This window comes from Heloderma suspectum, chromosome 2 (genome assembly GCF_057233095.1).
Source record: "Heloderma suspectum isolate Gila_16-S chromosome 2, 16-S_ref, whole genome shotgun sequence".
Taxonomy (NCBI): domain Eukaryota; kingdom Metazoa; phylum Chordata; class Lepidosauria; order Squamata; family Helodermatidae; genus Heloderma; species Heloderma suspectum.
The window spans coordinates 214,264,776-214,283,975 of NC_139459.1; the positions used below are offsets into that span (position 1 = coordinate 214,264,776).

Below are 19,200 nucleotides of genomic sequence, written 5' to 3' on the forward strand. Positions count from 1 at the left end.
TTATGGCAGAAGGTTTCATGGATCAGAGTGCACTTCATCAGATGCATCTGATCAAGCGGGTTCTGGTCCATGAAAGTTTATGCTGGAATATGTTAATAAGCTGCCACTGTAAGAACATAAGAAGAGCCATTCTGGATGAGACCAAGGGTCCATCTAGTCCAGCATTCTGTTCACACAGTGGCCAACCAACTGCCTGTGGGAAATCCACAAGCAGGACATGAGTGCAACAGCACCCTCCCGCCCATGTTCGCCAGCAACTGGTATACATAGGTACGCTGCCCCTGATACTGGAGGCAGCATATAGCCATCAGGACTAGTAGCCACTGATAGCCTTCTCCAGGAAGTTGTCTAACCCCCCTTTAAAGCCATTCAAATTGGTGGCCAACGCCACATCCTGTGGTAGTAAATTCCATAGTTTTACTATGCACTGTGCGAAGAAGCCCTTCCTTTTATCTGTCCTGAATCTCCCACCAATCAACTGCATGGGATGATCCCAGGTTCTAATATTATGAGAGAGGGAGAAAAATGTTTCCCTATCCACTTGCTCCACATCAGGCATAACTGGAATTATTCCCCACACCATGCTCACTGGAATATCTTATTATGGTTAGGGAATGGAGGCGCCCCTCCCTGCAGGACATGAAGTGGCTTGGCTGGGGTGGACTTAGGTGGGGTAGGGAGACTCTCTTACTATTCACCACATTCCCAAGGCAGCATGACACTGCAGATGCTGCTACAGCCGACGAGGAGGATGCCCACTGCTCTACAGGCTGCAGCAGGGCTGCTTGAGTCAGTGAGAGGCTTTCCCTGCCCTCACTAAAAATCAGCCACACCAAGTCACCTTTGTGTTATTTGACTAGAGATCAAGGCAGAAGCACAGAGGCAGCTTTGTCATGGCTAGCCTTGGTGCATGCGTGAGTCTAAGTGTAAGGTGGGGGTTTGGATGCCTCCCTTAAGAAGGGCCATGACCAAGATATTCTGCACCACATGCCTCAGCGTCACTGAGGACCAGGAAGGTGGCATGTGGGGATAGGTGCAGTTTCATTAGGATTCTTCTTGGAAAATACGTGAGCACAACACTGCTTTCAAATTGAGCATGACTGAGCTGCATCCATTCTGCAAGCCCAGAGGTTCCTCGTCTTGGCCAGAGCCATTGTTCTGCAAAGTGTGGTGCAAACACCTACAATTTAAAGGTAAAGGGGAGCTTGGCTGTTTGATGCTCACCCGTAGCGTCTCAAATTGAAGGGCACAAGACATTGCTACTATAAATATGTGCTTATTGTATTTGATTGCTGTTTTATTGTTGTTGTTTTAACTTTATTGTTTCTCACTTGGAATTCTTATGAAGGGCAGAATACAAATAGAATGAAATAAAAATAAAATTATTAATATGTATTGAAGATGTCTGCCATCCCTGGAGCACCCAGGTAAACTTTGAACTTGTTAGCACTTAAAGTTGTACCAATTACTGCGTAAAAGGCTCAAAGTAGATTAATCTCTGCCAATCCTTGCAGTCTAAAGAAAAAACAGGATATACAAAGGGGAAGGGGTTGCAAATACATAGGAAAGTTCAAATGCTTATATTACATAATGCTGAAAAGTATAATAGAGTAGGGTTACTGTTTATAGAGGGAAATTTCTTGCAGATGGGGGTACAGCAGTGATTGGTTCTTTGCCCACTGACCGGGTCAGGGTGGCCTTCCCCATGCCACAGCGTGCTCCTCCAGAGTTCTTTGTTGGATCTTTTCTTGCACTTTGTAACAGGGGCAATATATGTTTTTGTTGGGGGAGAAACATTTTGGCAGGTACCCTGTGAGAGAGGACCTTCATATCCCAGAAATGCATGCCACATGGTCAGCATGAGTGGCAGTGATGTTCGTTACGTGTTGCTGGATGGAGCACTGGGAAGGGGAGTGGAGGGATGTGCAGGGCTGCCTCCTCCTGCAGTGCTATTACAGCATTAAAGAATTCTGGAGTTGAACAAAGTCTCCTGAGATGTCCTTTTTATCTTCTGAAATGGCACAGAGGTGTCATAAGTATTCAACTCTGCCAAGTGTACAATTAAGTAGTAATTTGTTTTTCCCTAACCCCTGCCTCTCTCTCTCCTTTCCCTTGCTTTTCCAGATGGTGAGCTTTTCTACATGAGCCATTTATTGTGAGCTCATCATTCCTCACTCACTGTTGTTTACAGTGTTTACACTTTCTGTGAGTTTTTTTTAGAGCAGGGAAAATGCTGTATTATTTGTGAAAGCGAAAGAAGACACTTTTTCTTAATTACACTTTTCTGTTATACCGCAATGCCACATAGAGGTTGTGTAGCAGGACAGGAAACACACTTCGTGTAGTGCTTGAATCTCAGTTCTGTGACGAATTGTCTAAGACTATGTTCCAGCAGCAGATAATTGCTCTCAGGACAGATAAAAGTTGGAAAGGCACTGGGTGTCCAGGGGCTGATGTCCGTCTCTATGAATACCACAGGCCAGATGAACAGCTGTCCCAATGCTTCATTTTGGTGCAAGATGCTGTCAAGTGTGCTATCCCTGTGCCCATAATAGCCAATATGTATTATTGTCTCAGGGGGAAAAATATAATCAGTTGCTTCTTTTTTTAATACGTAGCATGTTTGTATGAACCTGGGAGATCCTGTGGTGGGGATGTCATGTATTGTGTCTGAGCCTAACTGTTCCTTCTGGACACTGGAATTTCAAAGTACTGGCTAATTAGCTCCCTTTCTAGCTAATCCTAATCTCCTGCAAGCCCATTTTAAATGTGCTTCTTTGTGCTGGAGGAAGTCTTGACATGCTCTCCCATGTCCTACATGGGGCTGATAACACATCACTCTTGGAAAACCTTTCCCATGAAGAGTGCTCTTAAGACTCCTTGTGGTGGGCTGTTATTTCTTAACATTTGACCAATTAAAACATGGAAGTATTCACACACACACACACACACACACACACGGAAACTGTGTAGATTACAAGCTCTTCGTCCCACTTACCTGCTTGCCTTTGATCTAAATGTCTTGCGGTTCAATAAAGTTTACCATAAGGGCAGAACTCTGTCTTATCTGTTGTTGGTCCTCAGTTGGTGCCTTCTGCTGACTGAATGAATGCCCAGTGCTGTGATCTCTGACAGGGGTCAGAGATGGGATTGATTTCAAACTTCAGGAGCCAGTAAACCTAGCTTTGGAGCTTCTGCAATTAGCATACGCTTTAAATTTCTCCCTTTTAATTCTATCATAGGCAAGTAACTACCTAAAGATTTATATTTTCCCTTGATTGCTTTACTAGATTGAAAACCCATGCCATTCCTGTGTTTCATAACCATTAACTCCTGATCTGGGTGGATTTTTACAGATTGCTCCTGGTTTGGGCTTTACATTAGGAACCAAGGAAGCTGCCTTATACTGAGCCAGACCATCGGTCCATCTAGCCTGCTGTCGTTGACTGACTGGCAGTGGCTCCTCAGGGTCTCAGGCAGGATTTTTTCCCCAGCCCTGCCTGGAGAAGCAGGGGATCGAACGTGAGACCTTCTGCATCCGAAGCAAGTGATCTGTCACTGAGCTCTGATCCCTACTATTCTGGCTGCTTTTCTAGGAAGATGTAATGTTGTCTTTGAACTGGTCGAATAAGATTGGAGAATTAGGATTCAATGATCGAGGTTCCTGACTGGTGTCTTCAGAGCCCTGTTGCACTGTAGTGTGATCAGCAATTAGCTGAACAGATATGATATTAAATGTTTACGAACATTCTGGGTGGTTTCCAGTTAAGTCTGTCCACTGACAGAACTGTTTCCACCAGTGGAATAGAGAGAGTGTGATCCCCCTCCCCCCTTTGCCTGCCATGCACCCTCCAGAGCAGATGGGGAGGGGTACAGGGGGATCCTCCAGAACAGATTTGCGAGGGGTGAGGGGTGGGCACAGCAGGGAGGACAAAGTCCCATCACACAAGTGGACTTCTGTTCACACTATGTTGCATTTTGCCCTCTGCTCAGGGAAGGAATGTGTAAGCAATAGAATCTTCATAGTCCAGCCTCTTTAAGTAAAGATAAAGCAGTTTGTCTGGAACTGAAATCTCACAGAGGTTGTAGGAACAGAAGAGGCTGTATGGGACAGGTTGAGGACTGGAAAGGTAAGAGAAAAAGCATAGTAACTGATAGGGATGATAAGAGGTAGGATGGCTAAAGAAAGGCAATCAGTTCACACACAAGGTCTAAGAAGGAGAGACTGTATAGTTTTGGCAGGAAGTGGGAGAAAGGAATGTGTTTTCTGGGCAAGCAGGAGGGCTTGACAAAAGTAGAAAGTGAGTAAAGAAAGCAGGAAAGAGTAGGGAGTGAGCTGAAAGTCTGGGTCCTTATGATACAGTGAATGGTGGAGGCAATGAACTGAACAAAGGAAAGGAAAAAAGAGCTCAAAAACCTCACATAGGGTCTAGGAGTTGTTGACAGGAAGATAATGGATTGCTTTGGGAGTTGTTGCTGGTCCAAATTTATGCAGGTTTCTCTTTAAAGAGAGTTACATAGAAGGGAGTAGTGTCCTGCGTGCAGCTTTTGTCATCAGTCCAGCACTATGATGGGAAAAAGCCGCACCTGGTGAATTTCTTCTTTTCCATGCAAAGGGATAGACTGGAGCTTTCTCATTCGAAGGTCTGGACCTAGAAATCCTGAAGGATGGTGAGTCCCAAGAGTGGAGGGAGCTTGAATTGCACTAATGGAATTGATCTTGTTGACCAAAGCTATGTGAAGGAGGTGCGGCATATCCAAGAGTTGGGCTGCTCCAAGCAAGCTTCCACAGTGGGCACGAGAGATCAGCACTCAGCTTCATTCTCCAGAAGTCCCTCTGTGATGGTGGCATCTTTTATAAATTTAAAGGCACAGCTGCTGCCACTATGGAGGAGATGCTGATTCAACCTCTCCTCTTCTTGCTTCCCTTCCCTGGGGTTGCAGCTCCAAAGACAAACCACCACAACAGCCTTATATACTTCAAGTTAAAATACTAAAATACAATGTATCAGAATTAAAACTATCCCATAGCAGCTCAGTCCTAGTCAGTAAGAACCTGCCAAAATGAAAATGTCGTTGTTTTGCTCTCCTCCTTTCTAGTTTCATTCAGAGCACTGCACTGATGTCCACTGTTAAACTGAGCAACTGGATATATTGGACAACAGGCAGAAACCAGATGTCTTAGTGCCCATTATTATACCAGTTCTTTTAAGACAGACAGTAAAAAACTATGTGTATTTAGTAATCCAAGATGTTACTCTTGGAGCTTTTTTTGGTTGTTGTTTAACTGCACATAAGCCATGTTACAATCAACTTAAAAATAAGCAAGATCCTTCCTAGACAGGTGTGAGAATGGAATTTTCTACTGTCAGGCACAACAGTGTGGCCAAGTTTCCTATAGGTTCTGGGCTCATTTTAATTAAATACAGTGCTTCACTTTCAATCATCTTATTCAATTTTTGTCAAGTTCAAGGCTGTCACGTAATGTTTCTGGATGGCGGTGACCTAAGACTACTGCTTATCTCGTCAAGTGGGAGAGCTGATTGTTCTGAGTCTTCCCCAAGGCTCCCTTGTATAAGGGCAAGGTAAAAACCTGTAGATGTTGTCAAGGGTGGAATGGTTGCAAAATGTAGATAAGGTGGTGTAAGGTTAATCCATGGTAAGTGCCAGTATCCATATGATAAAAACTGAATAAAAGTTTATTTTGAAGTGTTCTGTTGTACTGTATCACAACCTATGTGATAGTGATGTCATAGAGAAGGATCCAACGGTGTCAGGCTGCTAATGTTATTGAGGCTGGGCTAGCAGAAACCAATGCTTGTAAATCAATAGCCCTTGCTAGTGCACCAGGTTTTCTGGGATACCTATCGCACTAGCAAACACTATTGACATTGCACAAGTGTTGGTTTCTGCTAGCTCAATCTCGATAGTGCTATCGGCTGGACATCATTGGATCCTTACCACAGTATAGAACCCTGAGAGGCTGCTTTGCATCACAAACACAGCACTAGAAATCCCCAGTTACATGTACCAGGATGTTAGAGCTTTCCACCCCAGAGACAAAGGTACTCCTTGGGCTACAACCAGCCCTGCCTCTGTTTTGTGGGAGACAGGCAGTGAGTATACTCTTTTGCAAACCTGTCCCTGCGTAGTCCAAGCCTGAAACCAAATTTTTCTCACTGTGTTCTATGTTTGCTGAGTCTGGAGAATTTAGCTAGCTAAATACTAGAAAAGAAAGGGCAAACAGGTGGCTGGGGGGGATTATTCCAGTAGAAGGAAGGAGATGATAGATAGATAGATAGATAGATAGATAGATAGATAGATAGATAGATGTGTGTGCGCGCGCGCGCGCGCACACACACACACACACACACACACACGGGGTGGGGAGAGAGTGAGAGAGAGAGACTGAAAACAGATCTTACTTTAAGGGAGGGAGTAGTGGTGAATGTACTCTGCAAAAGTATCTAGGAATTGGGCTGTGACAGATTGCCTTTAAAGGTGACTGATAGAAAGAGCTGGCTGAGAAGCCAGGAAGCCTTTTGGCAGTGAGCTGACTCATGCTAAGCTGCTACCCAGCTGTGCATATCAATAGAGTCTAATGAATGGGTATAATTAGGTGGAAAGGGAATTCCAGCCAGTTGGGGGTGGACTGGGGGACTGTTTGCAGTAAGTATAAGGTTCATCCTAGTTCTCCTTCCTTGTCTTCCACTGCATTTTCTCTCCCTTGCCAATTTTATCTGTATGAATAGAATGTTCATTGTTAAATATCTGGATATGTTTCCTTTTTAGTTTCTATTTAAGAGTGTGTGCTACATTGTAATGCAAATATTTAAAATGCCTGATCTTGTTTTATTGACTTTACTTTCAACCAGAGTCAGAGGGAGGGGACTACATCTACTTCTAGATTTGTAAAAGTTGGCAAAGTTGCATCTGACCCAAATTTATTTATTATTTATTTATTTAAAATATTTGTATCCTGCTCTGTATCATTAGGATCTCAGGTTGGTGTACAGATAAAATCAATTTAAACAGTGTAAAAGAATAAATAATTTAAATAGCTAAAATGTATTAATCCATTAAACTAGCTAATACCAATTTAAAACCTAAAACAGTAAAACAGTTAAAACAGTGTACAAACTCAGGGAATCCAGTAGCCCTCAAAGGCATTACAAAAAGCCATGTTTTAACTTGGTGCTGAAATGAAACCAGTGTCTGCACCAATCGGGCCTCCAAAGGGAGAGCATTCCACAACCGGGGTGCCACAGCAAAAAAAGCCCTCTCCTATGTCCCACCATTGTGTATGTCTTGCACTGGTGGGATGCAGAGGAGGGTTCCTCCAACAGATCTTAATCCTTGGCAGGTATATATAAGGGGAGGCATTCCCTCAAATAGCAAGGTCCCAACCCACTTAGGGCTTTAAATGTCATCACTAGCACCTTGAATTCTGACCAGAAACATATTGGTAGCCGGTGCAATTCCATTAAGACCAGTGTTATGTGATCTTTACGTGATGTTCCAGTCAACAGTCTAGCTGCTGCATTTTGCACTAACTGCAACTTCCAAATAGCAAGAGTACACACCTACTGTCTGTGGGTGTGCCAGAATACACAAGAAGCCTATGCCCCCTTCCACATCAGTCAAGAATGATTTGGTAAACCTCTGTTCAGGCCCCTGCCACTTTACCTCTGCAGCCAGTCAAATAAGAAACATAGGAAGCTGCCTTATACCAGGTCAGACTATTTGCTCATCTTGTCCAATATTGTCTACTCCAGCCTTCCTCAACCTGGTGCCCTCCAAATGCATTGGACGGCAACTCCCATCTTTCCCAGCCAGTATGGCCATTTGTCTGCTCTGGCTGGTAGTAGCTCTCCAGGATCTCAGGACGAGGCCTTTCACATTATCTGCTACCAGAGCATTTTAACTAGACATGCCAGGGATTGATCCTGGGACCTTCTACACACAAACCATGTGGCTTACCCCTGAGCTTTGGCCCCTCCCTTCCTTTAGCAGGCTGTGGAAGAGAGATGAAAATGTACGTAGAGAGCACATACAAGAGGCCAGGCCCTTCTCTGCTATCTGTGGGATGGTTCAGGCCCACTATCTGGGTCATAAGTGCTGAGCTATTATAATTTCCAAGACCTTCTGCTCCCATGTTGGATGTTTGATTAATTGAGTCCAGGTATTAGCCCACTGTGAAACAATATCCTTTTCCTGGAAAGTTAGGGATCTCCCTGCTTCCTTAGGAAGGACTCGAGAAATTCTTATCCTTGAATGATGGTTGATTTAAGCCATCTGGTTGTCATAAATGGTTGCTTTTCTGTATCAACTACATCTGGGGAAGGCAACTGTTTTGGGCCATGGGCACATTTGGCAATTTGAGAAACTGTCCTGGGTACCACCACAAAATGGCTGCCATGGGAGGCATGGCAAAGGACAAGTAACCTACCCAAAAGACTGAGTAAAAGGTAGAGTTTGGGTTTAAAGAACCCACAGTTTTCAGCACCAACAGAAACCTATTTTACAGCAATCCCAGCTGCCAGTAAGAAAATGTGTTAATTTAAAAAAATAAGTGGGAGGGGTAGAGCACCTTGGCGGATACCAAGAAAAGGGTCTGGAGGCACATTGGTGCCCACGTGCACCATGTTGCCTACCCCTGAACTATGTCAACACAGTTCCTACCTCCCTGTTAACAGTGTGTTTGCTTTGCACATTTGTGTAAAGAATGAATTGTGGAAAGGCTCCATGCAGACAAGTGCCCTGGGACTGTGATAACCCTCTGTGTGGGCATGGTAGTCTAGAATACGAAGGATTACTGTTCCTTGTTATGAGTCAGGGGAACAGCCAGAAACAAGTCAATTCCGGCTTATTCTTGGCCTCTAAGGGCAGGATTTACCTTTGTGTGCACCAGTTTATGCTATGATCTTAAGCACTTCTCAGGTGAATGTGTCTGTCCTTTTTTCTGCCTTTCTCCACAATGGCTGGGTTTGCATGTAATGCTAAACCATGGTTTATGTTAGTATGGGTTGTTGAATTGTGGGTTGTTGTTGTTGTTATATACAAACCCAGGACTGTGGGTTGTTAGCCACAAATAACCCACAAAGAGAACCAATGAGTTCTTGATAGGTTATGAACTATGGGTTGTTTAAACCATGAGTTGTTGTTACATGCAAACCCAGAACTGTGGGTTGTTCATGGGTTGCTTGACCATGCTACAGAGGTGGCAGACAAGTGATTTTTAAAGATCCATCCACTCTACATACCAATACTACAGTGCCACAAAGGCATGTCAGATCCAGGAAGAGAGTGGGCGAAGGGAGCAGGAACCAAACAACCCAGGAATTGAAAAAACAACCTGCAGTTTGCTTGATTGTCTGGCAACCAAATCATGGGTTAACTCTGGGTAAGGCAGCAACCCATAAGGGGCCGCGGTGGCTTAGTGGTTAAGATGCTGAACTGCAGACTGGAAGGTCGGAAGGTCAGCAGTTCGAGACCCGAGTGCTGCGTGACGGAGTGAGCTCCCGTCTTCAGTCCCAGCTTCTGCCAACCTAGCAGTTCGAAAGCAAGAAATTGCAAGTAGATAAATAGGTACCGCCTCGGCGGGAAAGGTAACAGCGTTCCGTGCACCTCAGTGTTCAGTCATGCCAGCCACATGACCACGGAAGCGTCTTCGCACAGTGCTGGCTCTTCGGCTTAGAAACGGGGATGAGCACTGCACCCTAGAGTCGGACACGACTGGTTGGGGACACCTTTACCTTTTAAGGCAGGAACCCATGTGTTAATTAAACCATGGGTTGTCATTACGTGTGAACCAGGTCAATGTAACAGAATAGGGTAAACTAGTAGGGAAGCTTCATGGGACTGAACAGGAGGTTTGAGGTCTGTGTTGAAATGCTCACGTGGGAAATACCTGAGGCAAGAAGGCTATATAATTACAGTTGGGAATCCACACTAAGCCCATACAGTGCTCCCCCACCCCAGTCCATTTTGAATAACTACTGATTGGTGTCCTTAGTTTTATTAGGTCCCTTTTTTTAGCTCCTTACATTTCTGGCTGACTGATTTGTATTTATAGCCCCACATGGTAATATGGCATGTGTCTGTGTATTTATTATACCATGACAATTGCCCTTTAGATGCTGTCCTTGGGATCTAGTGTCTGTTCTTCTAGGCTCTCTGGAGGAGATCAAAGGCCAAAGTCATTTACTCACAAAAGTTCTGGGGCCTTGAAATCCAATTAGAAGCACTGGCTTCTGTTGTTCCTGGGATCTCAATGTCTCTCTTGGCTTCTGCTAGCTCCTGTTGTCTCCTCTTGCCTGTGCATAGGAAATTCCAAAGCAACTAAGGAACTCCTGGAGTGATAGTTTTTTTGAGAGAGCTGATTATGCATAGAGAGAGACACGAGATCTTTCAAAATTTGGTCAAACACACATAGTATAATGACTTTCATAGTGTAAGTTTGGCTAATCACACATAGTATAAGCACTTTCATATAAGCACATGCAGCCTCAGTTCGGATCAAGACCATAGTGCTTTGAGAGGAGAGGTTAAACCTTCCCCCCACTCACCCATTTTTTCCTTGAAATCCCCCCCATGGGGGGGAGGTTAAAAAAAGAAAAAACTCCCTGATGGGTGGGGGATTTCAGGGAAAAAACAGGGGGGAGGTTTAACCCCCCCCAATCAGAATCAGACTGCATGTGCCTACACAAAGGTAAATAAAATGATCATGCACAGTTCCTCTATTTGTGATGAGCCGGACATTTAGTTTGACCCACATGGAAATAAGTTTGGATAAACAACATCAAGCATGATGTCCAATTTATCTTAATTTTTTCCTTGTGGCAATGTGGTTTCAGCACAGGGTTGATCCCCTAAGCCTAGATCTCTTCCTGCTTGGGCCTGAGGCAGGGTGACATTGTAAATACTTTGTGCCATTAAAGAGCAGCACATTGTTAGCTGATTAATTATACTTTGTGTGCATATTTGTATGTGTGCATTGGAGTCAGAGATGAGTGGGAGACACCATTTTGATGTTTCATTTCAGTTGCCAAAATGTCTAAGGCCATCTTGTCCTATATCTTTTGATTTTGTGAACAGTGCATGTTGGTAAAGTTGGAGCTGATCCACTGCAGACCCCTTTTTAATCCTATCCCCACCACCCCTTTTTAAAGCAACCCATCTTGTAGGAAGCCTTGAGATTAGCACCTAGAGCTTTCTGTAGTATGTAACTCTTAGTCTCTGTCCCTTATTCTGTCATGGGGATAAATCTTGGCTTCTGGATGTTAAGGTCTCTCGAAAGATTTGATGATATGCACATGAACACATGTATAATTTAACATACATGTGTTCAAGCAACAAAATATGTACATTGTATGGGCATATGATAGGAAAATGGATGTAGTGTGGCTAAAGTAGCTGCCTGGATACATTCCATTTAGTGCCTTGATGGACAGTACCATTAGTTCAATAAGGAGTAGGGGGAAAGCGCCATAACAATAGGGGACAAATTGTTAAACTATCTCTGCTCAGTCCACAACCTCTGCAAACTGAAATAGATCAGGGATGACATGACAACCTTTGGACAGTATCCATCTCTAGGGAAGGTTATTGTTGTCTTTTGATGATGAAGATGATGATCCTGCAGTTCTTCCCTGGGGAAATAAAGCATTGAGTCCCTGCAGAAGCAAGGAGGGAGGAAGACATCACAGGGGTTTGTGCTCTTAGCAAAAGATGAATTTAGGGCCATGTAAACATAACAATCCAGGACGTTTATACATAAATGATATTAACATATTCCATGCTTTGCAAAGACAAGCTGGATAAAAAGCTGGGTGTATTCACAGAGTGTTTTGCCTTAAAATTATACATCCTTAATATCCTTCAGGCTTGCCTTTGCTCTAGTTAAAGTGTAGGGAAAGTGGAAGGTGTAACCATGAACTTTTTTTTTCTTAGAGAGGCAGGGGAGTGAAAAGTAAGAGGTTTTTTCCCCCTTAGTCAAGCATAATGGCTGTTAATCTCGTTAAGAACCATAAGCAAGCAAGCATAAATGTATAAATTTACACACTTGTGCAGGATTGCTTGAGATTTGACTTCATCCGTGCAGGCTGGTAAGAAAGAGTGTGGTGCCTCTCTCTCCCCATACAGAGGGGCTTGGGCTGGAGTTTTCAGCACGGGCCATTAGCTTTGTACTCTGAGCCTGATGAACAAGGATAAGAGGTTTGTCTGGCCGCTCCTTCCAAGTTCAGAATAAACAGGTTCCAGTTCTGTGATCTCAGCTGGTGGGCAAGTCCTTGGATCAACAGCACAAGAATTGCTGGAGTGGTAAATAACATTGAGGCCAGGGCAAGATATACATGGAGCAATTTGGATCGCTTGGTCAGCTGGGCCCTGTTCCAGCAACATCCGTTTTAATGCAGCCAAATGCAAGGTCATATCTCTAGGAATAAACAATATCAGCCAGAGCTAAAGAACAAGCAGCTGTGTCCTGGAAAGCAGGGCTGACTGGATCCTCATGGTATGTAATTTGACTGGATGTGGGTGCCTTGTAGGGTGCTGTAGCAATGGAGTTAATCTGATCCAGGCTGCAGACAGGGCAGGCAGGGGGGATTGGTCAGCCCACTGTTAGGAGCTGTTCCAGTTCTGATGGCTGGCTGGTGGTCACTGTTGTTTTAAAACAATATTTTATAATGTGCTTCTCTTTGTAGAGTCACTATTAGATGGTTGGAGGGTTGAGGAAGATAAAGCCTTTAAAGAGAGCCTAAAAGAGCTTCTGAAAAACCAAGTGAAATGATCACTCAATAGTATTATAAGCATTGTCACAGCAAAATCATATTTGGTGGTCGTAGGCTCAGTCCCAGAGTTGAGATAGGGCAGGCCTGAATGCCAGTGGTAGCATGGGCATGAAGCAGAACATCTCACCACATTGGTAGCAAGTCTTTCTTCTTCTGCATGTTTATCTGAGTGCCTTTTCAGATGTGATACAATTCCTTCTGTGCCATGACTAACATGCAACCTATGTGTAGAGCATCACTGGTGATGATTGCATGGTTTTTTTTCCACTGCATGTACATGCAATTTTATTTTTTTATTTTTTTATTTATTAAATTTATTAATCGCCCATCTGGCTGGTTGCCCAGCCACTCTGGGTGATGTACAATAACAGAAACACTTTAAAACAAAATTCTACATTAAAAACATATTTCTAAAAATACCCTAACCCACCCCAAATGCCTGCCTGAACAACCATGTTTTTAATGCGTGGCGGAAGCTCATTAAAGAGGGGGCATGGTGGAGTTCCCTGGGGAGGGAGTTCCACAGAGTGGGGGCCACCACAGAGAAAGTCCTCTCCCTCGTCCTCACCAGACTAGCTGTCCTGGCTAATGGGACAGAGAGAAGACCATCCGAGGCTGATCTTGTTGAGCCTAATGGGAAGCTGCAACAAATCTCAAGTTCCCACCAGGTATACATGCAGTGAAATATATGCATGTGTGCATATAAAAGGGAGGGTCCATGGCTCAGTGGTAGAGCACTTGCTTTGCACGCAGAAGATCCCAGGTTCAATCCCTGGCATCTCCAAGTAGGGCTACAAAGGAATCCTGCCTGAAACCCTGGAGAGCCACTGCCAGTCAGTGTTGACAATACTGGGCTAGATGGACCAACTCTCTGACTCCATATGAGGCAGCTTCCAATGTTCCCATGCTAGACTCACAGGTAATAATCTACATATAGGTTCAATTCAACTCTCTATGAAGTCGTACTTTCCAAGTCAGAATATTACTATGTCTGCTGTGAGGCCCAAGGAAGAAACATAATGGAAGTCAAGGGGTGAAAGTTAAAAGTGGAACTATATTTAAACATTGGAAATAGATCACATTTATAACAGTGTGTGTGACCTTCATTGGTGGATCCTTCACTGCTTACATCTTTCCTGAGAAAACTACAGACTGAAAAATAAAGGTGTCCAAATGTTCAGATCAAGTATATATACAAGTTTGTTTTTCCCCAAAACAGACTTCTTTGAAATTCCAATCCATCAGTTGACTTGAAAGAGGCCTCAGAAAATGTCCGAGCTCATGAGGTACCAAGTAAGTTAAGTCTCACATTGAATCTAACAGAATTGTGGCTTCAAGGATACACTGTGCAGGCTTGAAGAATCCTCTCAGTGGATAAAGATACTGATTGTACTGTAAAAGAAATATCTAACAATGGATAAACATCTCACATTGCTTATGCATTTTGGTTGCTTTTCTTGGTGAAATACACTAGGGAAATGTTGTTATGAATAATTACATCCATAGTGATGGTGTGCACATTCTCAAGCAAATATACAAATAAAACATTCATGTACTCTCTAAGGTTCAGTCCACACCTAATACCACTAGTTAGGCAGTGCATGTTAATGGTAAGTTTGCACTGGGAGATGAGGATTGATCTCTTGTAGAATTCTGAATCTGTCAATCTATATTGTACTATAGTAAGGAATTTTGCAGTGGTAATGTTGAAGCCTCTGGCAATGACTGCTGAGCTCCCCTATTGTCACAGGCAGGTGAGGCATGCAGAAGGGCCTAGCTGCCATTGGCTGAGCAGCTCAGGACTTGGAGGGAGGGGGGCAAGAAGCATGGACTATGGTTAATCAGGACTAGAAAAAAGCATGTGTCCTAGGAGAGCAGGCACCAATGGCCTGAGAGACTAGTAGGCCAGAAGAGGGGATGGCTTAGGAAATGAAAAGTTGGACCTTGGAGTGGAAGTGGTCCAAAGGACTGAAGGATGTAGAGAGGAGAAACTGAGGAGAAACAACAGGCACAAGAAAATGCTGTACACGGCCAGGAGTTGTAGAAGTGAGGAATCAGGCACTCTTTTTAAAATAACCAGGCAAATCTCGGATCGCAGGACTGTAATTCATTCAGTTTAAAGTGAGTTGTGCACACTTTTAGAGATTGCACAGTGAAAATGTTATGGACTATAAAGGGCTGAATGTATCAGTTATTATAATGAGTTTGCTTTGTTGTTGTTGTTGTTGTTGTTGTTCAATCATTCAGTCGTGTCCGACTCTTCGTGACCCCATGGACCATAGCACGCCAGGCCTTCCTGTCCTGCGCTCTCTCCCGGAGCGTGCTCAAGTTCATATTCATTGCATCCGTGATGCTATCTAGCCATCTCATCCTCTGCCGTCCCCTTCTCCTTTTGCCTTCAGTCTTTCCCAGCATCAGGGTCTTTTCCAGGGAGTTTTCTCTTCGCATTAGGTGGCCAAAATATTGGAGCTTCAGCTTCATTATCTGTCCTTCCAATGAGCACTCAGGGTTGATTTCCTTTAGGATGGACTGATTTGACCTCCTTGCAGTTACAAAACTTAAATTTTGCATGTCAGCTTTACAGATTTAAATAACACTTTGAAGCTAAACTAACTCTCTCTCTCTCTCTCTCTCTCTCTCTCTCTCTCTCTCTCTCTCTTGCTGTGTGTGTGTGTGTGTGTGTGTAAAATGTCTGTTTGTGGGATAGTAATATTCCAGACCTGTTCCAATAAAAGTTGCTGTCATAGCATAACAACCTTGTAACAGGGGAAACTTGTGACTTAATGCTTTGTTGGGAAGCCAGGCTACATGGCATTACTGGACTTGTAAATCTAATATTTGTGTTCCGTTTCCACTTCCAGACTGGTTCATAGGACTTGGAGCTGTTGCATTTTTCTAATAGTGAAGTAAAAAAGGTTAGAGTATGTCTAGGGTGGCCAGATGCAAAAGAGGTCAGGGCTCCTGCACCTTTAATAGTGTGTAAAAGAGGTAATTTCAGCAGTTGTAGCTTGCATGCAAGACTGTAACTATTGAAATTCCCATGTTCTGCACAACTATTAAAGGTTCAGGAGCCCTGTCCTATTTTCCATCTGACCACCCTAGACAGAGTGCAGGGCTCCTGCACCTTTAATAGTTGTGCAGAAGACAAACGACATATATTGAACTTCCCTCTTCGACACAATTATTAAAGGTGCAGGAGCCCTGTCATCTTTTGCATCTTGTCACCCTAAGTCTGTCACCAAATGAGTAAGGTGCCATTTAGAAATCACTGTGTATTTCCTTCCTCTGTGCTGCTTAACCTGTGCATGGAAACTAGTTCTAGAATTTCTTTTCTCCTTTTCTTCCAGGCCGAGGAGCTAGAGCTGGCACAAGGACCCTGATGGCTTTCCTTTCCAGCACAGAGTGCTTGTAGCTGCACTAGATCTCTTGACATCTACTGGAAGCGACACAGCCCTTCGAGATTTCAGGTGAGAGTTCTCAGCAGGACAGAAAGAGGCCCTTGGAAAGAGCTGCACTTGGAATACGAGGCATTTTTTCTTTAGAGGTGTGAAAATTGACAATGGTGTTCTGGGGGTCTTGAACAGAGGTCCAGACCTTCATGCATAGTACTAGGCCATGGAAACATTCAGAGGAGAATAGCACCCAAATCCTGACAAAGGATTTGGCACCTCGGCAAGGCAGCAAGGACCCAGTGTGAAGAGCAGCGATATGGGGTGTCTGCTAAAAAATCCATTTTTGACACAGATCACGTCTAACTAAACCTTTTGTTGCTTCTCTTGTGGATGGTGCAGTCTACAAAACTGGCCTAGATTTAGTGGGGCTTTGGCTTTTAATTGGCAAGCTTCCTTTTACTATAAAATGACAAAATTAGAAATTGCTTATGCACGCCAAGGCTTGTACATGTGTTAGACCGGTTAACGCACACCTTGTTTTCTGTCCTTGTTCCTTTTACAAGGTATTATTTGTTCGACCTGTTTCTTTGTTTTCCCCAGTCTTCTTCTGTATGATTGTTTTTATTTGTGTCTGGTGAAGTCTCTCCCAGCGTCATGTGACTGGGAGGGACTGAAATCCTTCAGATCTGGATGCTGCAGAGAGAAGTGTAGTACGAGAGTACCCAAACTGAACCTCTTAAGAAATTAATGTGCATTTCCTGGACAATTCAAGAACAGAAGTCAGAAGAAGTCAGAGAGAGAGAGAGAGTGCCTAGCCACAATGCAGACTAGTTCCTCTACCTGCCTTCTTCCAATGATAGCACCATCACGATCCGTAGGGCTTTATAAAGTATGCCAGGAACGAAGGCAGGAAAACTGGACCATTGTGACTATGGTGGGGAGGAATAGCTATGAGGGGAAAGATGGCAAAAAGGCAAGATAAAGTGATGTGTATCTTCTGGCTTATGTAGATTTTGCTATATGGTGCAGGAACTGCAGATTTTGAGCTCAGGGTTGCAGTTCCTTTCACGAGATCAACTTGACTAACCACAGGTGATGGTTCTGTCCTCCAGCATAATCTCCAGTCCTTTCTTGGATTTAGTTACACAATTGGCCTTTGTCATGTGCACCCTTAACAGCTCTTCAAAAGCCCATATCCATAATGTGCTGATTATTTAGTAGTGGTGGGAAGTGCATCTATTTTGTAACTTCTGTGTCAAGTTGTCTTTCTGTGTTGAAGCAGATGAGTAAATTGCAGAGTTATTATTACTGTGATGGGGTCACATCCATCTGTTCTAGCCTGGACTAAGACCAGTAATCTAATTAGACCAGTAATCTAAACATTTATATGAGCATGAGTTATGAAAGATACAAAGTCTTTTTCCTCCAGCTCATGTCTGATGGAAAAGACAGTGCTGCTAAGCAAGAAGTATTTCTTTCCATTTTTGCTTATGTGTTTTTATTGGAAGGAGGGTTGTTGGATGAACAGTAACTAGGTCCAGTTTATGCTGTATTTGGTCTGGCTCCATGCTGTCTACATTGCACTCCCAGAGTCTTGTAAAAGGTTTGGAGAAGTAAACTGCTAGACCTCCCTTAGCTAGAGTGCTACATACATTGCACACACAGAAATTATCTATCTAATTTCTGCACCAAAATTCTATACTAGTATTATTGCGGGACCCAGTGTATACCAGTTCCCCGGGCATGTTTCTGCTGCTCCAAAGCATTAGTCTGTTAGAAAATTGTCCCTGTTTTTCATTTGCTTAGGTTACTATAAGAGAGGAATGGGGATCTAGAATGGGCTGGGGGACTAGATGAGCCTCCACCTGGCCCTCAGTGGGCCAGATGACCTCAGGCGTGTGTGGCCATGCCCCGATGTCATTTGTTCCCCGGCCGAAGCGGTGGCTAGAGCTTCTCCAGCTAGTGCTTCGCTCGAAGACCCAGCTTTGTTGTGCAGTGGCTTTACTCAGCAAGGGGCCCGGCTTTGGTGTGCGCCGGCTTTCCCCAGCTGAGGAAAGTCCGCATGCGCCAAAGCAACCGTGACTGAGGTGTTGGATGGAGGAGTGCTCCTTCATCCCATGACTTGGTCAGGGTGGCTTCATCTGCCCCACGCCTTCCCCCGCTGCCAGGGATACAGGGCAGGTGAAGCAGGTAGTGAACTGCTCTCCCAGTTGGGAGGGCAAGCGGCATGCTGGGTAAAGGGGAATGGTGATTCTCCTGTGGGCCACTTGCCCTCCCAATTGGGAGGGGCACACAGGGGCATCCCTGCTGTTACCTACAATCACTGATTGAAGAGAACAGCAGGGATTCCTCTCCCTGCCTCCTCTCCATGCCCTCGCAAGGTTTGTGGAAGGGAAGGGGAGGGGCCCATGGGGGGGGAATCTGAGCCTCTGCGGGCTAGATGAGGAACCTTCACAGGCTGGATTAGCATGCCAAAACTAGATGTGACATTGGTTGTGTAGTTTGTTATTGCATAGCTGGGGGGTGGATTGGAAGAGGGAGAGGGGGCTTTAACTCTTTACCCCTGTCATGGTCCCAGTCAACATCCCCCCTCCCCACACACACACATGTACACCTGCTATTTACAGTGGGAGGTAAATAGATACCTCCTTGCAATGCTTTCTGTTAACCCAGGCCAGCACAGGTCTGTATTTTAAAAGGTAGTATTGAGCAGTGGGCCAAGATGCATATTTGGCTGTAGCAAGGGAAGGTATACAGTTTGGGGCAGGGGAAATTCTTGAGAATGAGGTTGTGAAGTTGTTTCCTCTGTCTAGACCTTTTCCTTCCAACCAGCCTCTGAAGAAAGTGGGCCATTGTTCCCCAACTCTGCATTAGGTGTCATTGGATCATTCAGTCTTTTCCAGAGGAAGAGTTACGGACAGAATTACTTGCCCTCAAAAGAGGCTGCCATGCGCCATTTTACACACTCTAAAAGCACCGTTTGAGGGCTGTGAGCATGGCACATGCCTCCAGTTTTA

At 44.3% G+C, this 19,200-nt stretch overlaps 1 protein-coding gene across 1 annotated transcript in view; it reads left to right on the forward strand.

The window, feature by feature from the left end:
- RBFOX3 (RNA binding fox-1 homolog 3) overlaps positions 1–19,200 on the forward strand; it is a 350,747-nt gene that overhangs the window by 64,971 nt on the left and 266,576 nt on the right. Inside the window, exon 2 of the mRNA XM_084832352.1 lies at positions 16,139–16,258. The gene's annotated coding sequence lies outside the window, so the exon portion shown is untranslated. The remainder of the gene's footprint in view (positions 1–16,138; positions 16,259–19,200) is intronic.